The sequence below is a fragment of the Oncorhynchus gorbuscha genome, linkage group LG23, assembly GCF_021184085.1.
Source record: "Oncorhynchus gorbuscha isolate QuinsamMale2020 ecotype Even-year linkage group LG23, OgorEven_v1.0, whole genome shotgun sequence".
Classification (NCBI taxonomy): Eukaryota; Metazoa; Chordata; class Actinopteri; order Salmoniformes; family Salmonidae; genus Oncorhynchus; species Oncorhynchus gorbuscha.
Genome location: NC_060195.1, coordinates 29,637,025 through 29,637,385, shown reverse-complemented (window position 1 = coordinate 29,637,385; position 361 = coordinate 29,637,025).

Genomic DNA, 361 nt, shown 5'->3' with positions numbered 1-361 from the left:
CAGATTGGGAATTTAGCCAGGACACCAGGGTTAACACCCCTACAATAAGTGCCATGCGATCTTTAATGACCTCAGAGAGTCAGGACACCCGTTTAACGTCCCATCCGAAAGTCGGCACCCTACACAGGGTAGTGTCCCCAATCACTGCCCTGGGGAATTGGGATATTTTTTTAGACCAGAGGAAAGAGTGCCTCCTACTGGCCCTCCAACACCACTTCCAGCAGCATCTGGTCTCCCATCCAGGAACTGACCAGGACCAACCCTGCTTAGCTTCAAAAGAAAGCCAGCAGTGGTATGCAGGGTGGTATGCTGCAGGAAGTGGTGCTGCTGCAGAAAGTCACCACAGCCTAACCCTAACTCA